Consider the following 9,259-nt stretch of genomic DNA (forward strand, 5'->3'; position numbering starts at 1 on the left):
TTCCACTCGGGTATCATGATCGGCTGAAGTAACCCTGAAGGCACTTGATGTTCCGCTTTCACTTGTTGACATATTAAACATCTCGAAACAAAGTCGGAGATGTCTCATTTCATACCATGCCACCAAAACCGACGTTTCAAGTCGTTGTACATTTTCGTGCTCCCCGGGTGAATTGACATTCGGCTACAATGGGCTTCGTTCAGAATCATCGGAATGAGTTCCGAATTCCTTGGAACACACAAACGACTTCTAAACCTCAAACAACCATCATCATCAATCTGAAACTTCGATTCCTTGTTCGGAACACACTCAGCTCGTTTGCAACCAATCATCATCGACTTTCTGAGCTTCACGAATTTGATGAGTCAATAATGGTTTGGCTTTTAATTCAGCTACTAACACATTGTCAGGTAGAACAGACAAGTGTACATTCATTGCTCGCAAAGCAAACAGTGATTTCCGGCTTAAGGCGTCCGCAACACATTAGCCTTTCCCGGGTGGTAATCAATGACAAGCTCGTAATCTTTCAACAACTCAAGCCAACGTCTTTGTCGCAGATTCAAGTCTCGTTGAGTCATCAAATATTTGAGACTTTTGTGATCTGAAAACACATGGCACTTCTCACCAAACAAATAATGTCGCCATATTTTCAATGCAAACACAATGGCGGCTAGTTCGAGATCATGGGTCGGATAATTTCTCTCGTGTGGCTTCAATTGTCTCGACGCATAGGCCACAACTCGACCTTCTTGCATCAATACGCAACCCAACCCAAGTAGGGATACGTCACTATAAATGACAAACTCTTTACCCGATTCGGGTTGCACCAAAATTGGAGCTTCAGTCAAATGAGTTTTCAGTTGATCGAAGCTTTTCTGACATTTCTCCGTCCATTCGAACTTAACATCCTTTTGAAGTAGCTTCGTCATTGGTGTGGCTATCATCGAGAAACCTTTGACAAATCGTCGGTAATAGCCGGCGAGCCCTAGAAAGCTCCGGACTTCGGTAACATTTCTCGGAGGCTTCCAGTTAAGTATGGCTGAAATTTTGCTCGGGTCAACTCGAATACCCGATGCGGATACCACATGACCCAAGAAGCTAACCTCTCTTAACCAGAACTCACACTTACTGAACTTAGCATATAACTGCTTATCCCGCAAAATTTGCAACACTAGCCTCAGATGCTCAGCATGTTCGGTCTCATCTCTTGAATAGACCAAGATGTCATCAATAAACACAACTACGAACCGATCCAAATACGACCTGAAGATCCGATTCATCAAATCCATAAACACCGCAGGGGCATTAGTGAGCCCAAACGGCATCACTAAGAACTCGTAGTGACCGTACCTCGTTCTGAAAGTAGTTTTGGGTACGTCTGAATCTCGAATCCGCAACTGATAATAACCCGATCTCAAATCTATCTTTGAAAACACCGATGCTCCCTTTAATTGATCGAACAGATCATCAATACGCGGTAACGGATACTTATTCTTTATCGTCACCTTATTCAGTTGACGATAGTCAATGCACAACCTCATGGTTCCGTCCTTCTTTTTCACGAACAATACTGGTGCACCCCAAGGTGAGAAACTCGGTCGAGCGAAACCTCTATCCGTCAATTCTTGCAACTGAGCTTTCAACTCTTTTAACTCGGTTAGTGCCATACGATACGGAGTGATCGAAATTGGCGTAGTTCCAGGTACAAGCTCAATACCAAACTCTACCTCCCGAACAGGTGGCAAACCCGGTAACTCTTCAGGAAAAACATCCGGGTATTCACAAACCACCGGCACCGATTCGGGTTTCTTTTCTAACTCCTTGTCATCAAGTACATACGCGAGGTATGCTTCGCACCCTTTCCTTACATATTTCTGGGCCAACATTGCTAATATTACAGCTGGCAACCCCCTTAAGTCCGCAGACTCAACTCGGATTATTTCGTTATTTGCGCACCTCTAATCGATAGTCTTGCTTTTGCAATTCACAACCGCATCATGCGCGGTTAACCAATCCAAACCAAGAATAACATCAAACTCGTCGAACGGCAAAAGCATCAAATCGGCCGGAAAACAGGATTCTCGGATTATTAGAGGGCATCTCTTACACACTTTATTAACAAGTACGCATTGACCCAAAGGGTTTGATACTCGAATTACGAGCTCAGTAGACTCAACAGGTAGAGTCTTACTGGTTGCTAAGGTTTCGCATACATATGAATGAGTAGAACCAGGGTCAATCAATGCAATCACATTAGTATCAAAGAGAGTGAAGGTACCAGTGATGACGTCGGGGGAGGATGCCTCCTCTCGTGCGCGAATGGCATATGCTCTAGCAGGAGTACGGTTCTCGGCTCGATCGGCCGTATCAGAGGCCCCCCTCTGACTACCACCCCTGCCTCCTAAAATTCTCGGTGGTCTACCTCTAGATGTCACTCCACTAGGTCTTGCACCTTGAATCTTATTCTTCTCATCCAGCTCCGTGCAATCTCTAATGAAGTGGTCCTTCGAACCGCATCCGTAACAGGCCCTGCTAGTAGACTTGCCCCAACATTCACCTAGGTGTCGTCTTCCACATTGGGGACATTCAGGTTTCTCGTGACGATTATTGCCCACACTAGCTACCGAAGTAGCTCGGGAGCCCATCGATGGTCTTGCCCTGATGGAAATTCCCGCAGTCGCCCTCGACTTATTAATGTCCTCCCTGAACTTCTTTACAGCTGAGAACGGAGCTTTACCCGTCGATCTTTTACGATAATCTCTAGCTTCAAATTCAGCCTTCCTCTTCTCCTTTCCAAGTTCTTCCGCCTTGCAGGCTCGTTCGACTAGTGTTACGAATTCTTTTATTTCCAAAATACCCATTAGTAGCTTTAAATCTTCATTCAATCCTTCCTCGAATCTTTTACACATAGCAACCTCATCAGCTACACACTCCCGGGCATACCTACTGAGTCTTACGAATTCATGTTCGTATTCAGATACAGTCATACGGCCTTGCTTGAGTTCCAAGAACTCCTTACGCTTCTGATCAATGAACCGTTGGCTAATAAATTTCTTTTGGAATTCCGTTTGAAAGAAGTCCCAAGTTACTCGCTCGTTCGGGACTATGGAAATCAAGGTCCTCCACCAATAGTACGCTGAGTCTCGTAACAAAGATACAGCACATTTTAGACATTCGTCGGGTGTGCATGACAATTCATCGAACACCCGAATGGTGTTATCAAGCCAGAACTCGGCCCTTTCGGCATCATCAGTTACTATGGCCTTGAACTCCTCGGCCCCACGCTTCCTAATCAAGTCTACAGGTGGCTTACTCAGCCTCACAGGATCAGCGACTGATGGCATTACAGGCTCTTGGGGGGGATTATTCAAATTTGGGAATTGTTGGACAGCCGGGTTGGTTCGGGCATATTACGCGACCCACTCATTCATCATGGTAAAGAAGGCTTGTTTAGCCCCCTCACCTTGATTATTCGCAGATGACTGAGGTTCAACAGGCGGCGTCCCTTGTGCAGGAGCAGCCGCTACGCTCTCAACGTCATCCGCTAGGGTTCTTTCTTCACCGGGGTCCATTTACTAATCAAAACAAAAACATTTCAACCGTCAGAAGTCATCACACATTTAAACATTAACATTCGGCATGTATAGCTAGACTCATACGCGCTATGGTAGTCCTAGAACTGACTAAACCATAGCTCTGATACCCATCAAATGTAACACCCCGAACCCGAAACCGACACCGGAGTCGGACACGAGGTGTTAACTGACTTTAACCCCTTATAAAATTTATTTTCCAGACACTGCCCAATCTGTGTACCAGTCGTTTTAAAAATCATATCTTCAGTTTCGTAACTCAAAAATCAGTTTCGTGATTTTTCCCAGAAACTAGACTCATGTGCCCATCTATGTATTTTTTTCTAGAATTTTTGGTCGGGCCAATTAGTACAGTTTATTAGTCAAAGTCTCCCATGTTGCAGGGGTCGACTACACTGACCTTTTCCCATTACGACTTGGATATCTCCCTGCACGGGGCTTCAATACTGATGCCGTTTGTTTCTATGAAAACTAGACTCAGAGAGGAATCTGTACATATATGGTACAACACCTAATTATCTCTGGTTAATTTATAATGAATTTCCAAAGTCGGAGCAGGAATCCAGAAACCGTTCTGGCCCTGTCCCACAAAAATCTGATTATCTCTTAATATACTGCCCATATGATCTTTTCGTTACTTCCTCATGAAAACAGACTCATCAAGCTTCGATTACATAATTTATTCATCAATTAATTCCACTCCTACTAGTTTTAGTGATTTTTCAATCCCATGACACTGCTGCTGCCAGCATCTGTTACGAAAGTAACTAGGTCCATTTCATGCCTACCCTTGATCCAACTCAATCGAACATTCGTGCCATTTTCGCATGGCTTAAAGTTTACATGCCAAAGTTCAAACACAACGTAATAGGTTATACATGCCAAAATGTTCTTCTAAGCCAACTAAGAAGAAAGTACCAAAACTTGCTATCCGGTGTGATGACTTTGATGACGGCCTGACCCCGGAAAAATAGATGAGTCCAAGCAACCTATAATGGGTGACAAGGAAACACCGAGTGAGTTTATAACTCAGTAAGTCATAAGCAATGCACTACCATCCAACAATAACATTATCACAAGAGGAAACAAAATGGAACGAGACAATTTACTCCATCCATACCGAACCATACCATAGTTCCTCCAACCTATCGATTCCGTTTCATATCAATTCATGCATTCACATTCCATATACTCATCAATAGGACATTGAGGCATTTTCATAAATCAATTTATTTTCGTTACAATCAAACGACTAAACGGCCTTTCACCCATCCTACGATAAATTTTATGTACGTGACTTCAAGTATATTTGTCACATAGGTTCAAACTTACCGAGCTCAACACCAAGTATAAGCATAGCACCTATTAGCCATGTACTCAAGACACTTACCCGATCCGCTGTCCGCGATCGACTCAATAGTGTTGCACACATAGTGTCCATAATGATTCACGAATGTATATTGAGTCGCACACTCAGTGCTATATAATCAACTCGCACACTTAGTGCTACGTAATCAAATCGCACACTTAGTGCTACATAGTCAAACTCGCACACTTAGTGCCGCATGGTCAATTCGTACACTTAGTGCATCATATTCATTTCGCACACTTAGTGCAACATAGTCAAATCGCACACTTAGTGCTGTACAATTTAATCCCGCGCACTTAGCGCCAATCTCATGGTCATAAATGGTTATACCCGCACATTTAGTGCCGAGATCAACAACTCAGTACATCTTACCTCTTTTCATTCAACAATTTCATCATCACATACGTACATGCATATATATATATGTATATTTATTCATTCCATTCAGCATCAATACATAAACATTATGACCATTTGAAATGATACCAACTGCATGCTTAATGACTTACTTTATGTTGGGTAAAATAATTCCGAGTCGGCTACTCGATGACCTTCGATTTCCCCTTGTTGGACGCCTCTCCTTTAGGTTCTTGAGCTTAAATAAACAAATCAACTAGTTTAATTACCTTGCTAGTTATTTATAAAAATACACATATCATCCCAACTCGACACAAGAGACAAATTCATCACTCAAACATTCACACCAATCTATTTGAATATTTTGGCCGAAACCCTCAATTGGCTATCATAGCCTTAATATTTCAATATAAACATGTATACATCAAAGGCAATTTTAAACACTTAACCCTTATACTCAATAATGAAACCAAACCGTATACCTAATTATTAAACACATCACTTCCAAATGCATGTATTAACTAACATATATCCAATCCACATGCCAAGTTACCATGAATAAATTAAACTTATATATATATATAACCTTTCATACCCTTGTATCTAATGTCATAAGAATAGCCGAATGTCCAAATTAACCAAGCTTAAAGATTTAACCTTCAACACTTTAATATTCCACAACCTATTCTTCAAGGCTTCAAATATAAAGTGATTAACATTTATACTCTTATGCCGAATTAGTTAACACTTTTAATCCATAGCCGAATGTCATTAAACCTAAACCACCATGAAAATTTTACTTATCACCTCATACCTTATTATCAAATTGAACTAATTATGCTTATAAAAATGATATCAAACCGAAACCTTTTGATAATTAAGCCTCTAATTATTTATTTCAATTACCCAAACGAAATTTTCTCACATTTAACACTTATTTACCAACCAATTGTTGAAGACAAACAAAATCTCATTTCCTCCCTTGACAACCACAACCGAAAGCTCAAATCAACCTACTTGGCCAAACATCAAACCTCCTAACAATCAAAACTTAAGCCATGGAATGATTAGAACTTGAACTAACCATCTTCTTTATACAAAATTTTCCAAGGGTTTCAAGGTACTTACCTCTTCTTAATCCTCATCCAAACCGAACATAAGCAAGAGAACTCTTTCTTCTTCCTTTGATTTTTCGGTCAAGAAGAGCAAAGAGGATGAAGCCTTTTTTTTTTCTTCTAGTTTCGGCAAAATGGGGGAGCAAGGATGAAACAACTTTGGTTTCTCCTCCCACTCCCCTCATATTTTATTGTTCTTAACACAACATGTTGTCATAAACTTTTTATAATATGTTTTACCCATCACCATTTGCCTATCCACTTTGTCATGGCCGGCCACTACTATTTAGGGAGGGGGAATTTGACATGCAAGTCCCCTTTTTCTTCCACATGCACTAATAGGTCCTCATGCATTGACCTATCACATTTTAAAATTTTCTCATATAAGTCCTATTGACTAAATTCACATGCAATCGACTAAATCGAAGCTTGAAATTTTCACACATTCATGATTACATATTCTAGACAATAAACATCACATTCAAACCTTTCGGTGACTCGGTTTAGCGGTCCCGAAACCACTCCCCGACTAGGGTCAATTTTGAGCTGTCACAGCTACTTCATTCAAAGACTTTATTTTATGATTTTGAAACAAAGACTTGAGTATGAAAAATTGGTCACTTAGGTGTTAGTATTAAAAGATTAGTCATTAAAAAATAATCAACCAAATACCAATTAAATTTACTTTTCTCTTCTCTCCTCTTTTTTTTATGTCAAAAATAAACAAATAAAACTTAAAAGGAAAAGAAAATGGTTAGTCTAAAGATAGATATTAAAAATAAAGAACAAGTGAACTAACATTTGCAAAATAAGCATTGAAGTATCTTAAGATACAAAATAACCATTAAGGTGCAATCACATAGAAATAAGAAAAAAAAATAACTCAAAAGATGTAATCATTTTGGCCATTTCTAATGACTTCATACACCTAATTGCATAGAATTAAAGCATGATGTATATGAATCATTGAAAATCATAAACTATGTGAAGATTGAACATTTACATCAAATAAAGTTTAATTTAGCATAGTTAAAGGAATTCAAAAATTTGTATACTAGACCAAATAGGTCAAAATAGATTAAACATGCAACATTAACCCCCCTTACTATTTGCACATAAAATCCATAGAAATCCTTCATACATGCTTTTTCAATCAATTTTAAGTCAAAAGCATTTTAAAAATATCGAAGTGCATGAAATCATTTTAACACAAACTCAAAGTAAGGTAGTAATACCTAATTCTCTCTTAAGTGCCCAAAATCTTACATTATCTAAAGATTTGGTAAAAAATATCAGCTAATTAATGCAAAGTGTCAACATATTCTAGAAATATGTCTCCTCTTTGGACATGATCTCCAATGAAATGATGTCTAATCTCAATATGCTTAGTTCTAGAGTGTTGGATGAGATTTTTACTGAGACAAATGTTACTAGTATTTTCACACTTGATAGGAACGATATCTACATCAATTTCATAGTCCATAAGTTGTTGTTTCATTTATAAAACTTGAGCACAACAACTACTGATAGAAATGTATTCCCCAATTGCCTAGTCCACTACCTTAGCTTTCCACAAATAAATATTTTCCCAAATTCACTAATTTAACAACCTTTGAGAACAAGGTTTAACCTTACAAACTCCCTTAAGGTTTCTACCCAAACCTTAAGACAAAACCCTCTCAAAGAGAATAAATAATAAGCAAACTAAGAACAAACCCTTACAGGATCAGAATGTTTGCAAACTAAACTCACTTACAAAGAGAAACACTTTATCTAAATAAATACAATGAAGCTTGCAAGTGTGTCTAAACAAAATTGTTGAGAATTGTAAGCACAAGATTGTTTTTTATTGATCTTTAAGATTGATAATCTTTCTTTTAGTTGTAGGACCTTTGGAATTTAGTATTTATACCCTCTAATTGATTTCCAGCCATTTTGGTTGTTGGAGAAATTAATAGAGTCGTTGGGGATGAAATAACTAGTGCATTTAATTCACTTACAATCACGAGTACCGATACTTGTTAACAAGGTATCAATATTTTTAGCATTTAATGTAAAATTTAGTGACTGATGGAGCCAGAAATATAGATGCCAATGAACTTTTATTGATACCTTATGAAAAATATCGATACTAGATCGATACGTAGCTGAAATGTTTGAGAAACAAAATGTCAATTTGGTACCAATTTTTTGAGGGGTATCAATATTTAAAAACTATCAATACTTGGCCAAAAATTATCGATGCTTTTTTTTTCTGAAGCTATACTGACTTGTTTTAAAATAGTTTAACTTTGATTGAAAAATTCTAACTTAATTGAAACTATTTTAACTTGGTTGATTCAAAAACTTTCTAAGAGTTCAAAGTGTAGGTTCAAAATTATATTTCTTAGACTTCATTTGAATATACAATTTTGCCAATTTTATTCAACTTTAACTTCTATTTAAAAACATTTTAATTTGTTATATCAAAACATATTATCATATAAAGCTTGTTTAACATGTATTCTAGAAAATATTTTAACAAATCCATAGTTAAATATTTTAATTCCTAAGAGTTTTTATTCATTAAGTAAAAGGTTTTATGGATTTAACTTATGCAAAATCTTGATTTCACTTAACATTAAACATTGTAGTAAATCATATGCTGACGTGCTCCAGAAGTGTGGAAATATTTCAATCCTGCTTTCAAACGAAAAGAAATATGCTCAAATTTAATAATTTTTTAGCCAAGCGATTCCACTATCTTATACAAGATTTTAGTATTTATTAAAAACAACTTGTTTAGCTTAAATTGTAATTTTATTTATGGTAAAGAAACATCTTAA

This window comes from Gossypium hirsutum, chromosome A12 (genome assembly GCF_007990345.1).
Source record: "Gossypium hirsutum isolate 1008001.06 chromosome A12, Gossypium_hirsutum_v2.1, whole genome shotgun sequence".
Lineage (NCBI taxonomy): Eukaryota > Viridiplantae > Streptophyta > Magnoliopsida > Malvales > Malvaceae > Gossypium > Gossypium hirsutum.